This window comes from Corylus avellana, chromosome ca9, assembly GCF_901000735.1.
Source record: "Corylus avellana chromosome ca9, CavTom2PMs-1.0".
NCBI lineage: Eukaryota > Viridiplantae > Streptophyta > Magnoliopsida > Fagales > Betulaceae > Corylus > Corylus avellana.
The window spans coordinates 5828473-5828775 of record NC_081549.1 but is presented as its reverse complement, the minus strand read 5'-3'; positions in this window follow the sequence as shown (position 1 = coordinate 5828775).

Genomic DNA, 303 nt, shown 5'->3' with positions numbered 1-303 from the left:
AAAAAAAAAAAAAAAAAAAACAGAAAAAAAAACAGTAATTTTATCTCAAAAGATAAAACTACCCCGATGATCTGGTAAACAGGAACAAAATGGTAACTTGGCACCTTCCCACTTTTTATATAACTCTAATGTAAAGACAAAACAACCCCCATAAAAGCCTTCTCACTTTTTATATAACTCTAATGTAAAGACAAAACAACCCCATAAAAGACGAAACAGAAACCCTAAACCTAAACCCTAAATCCCTTAAACAAAACTGTACTATGTACAAATACAAAAGGCCAAAAAATAATTTTCATCTAA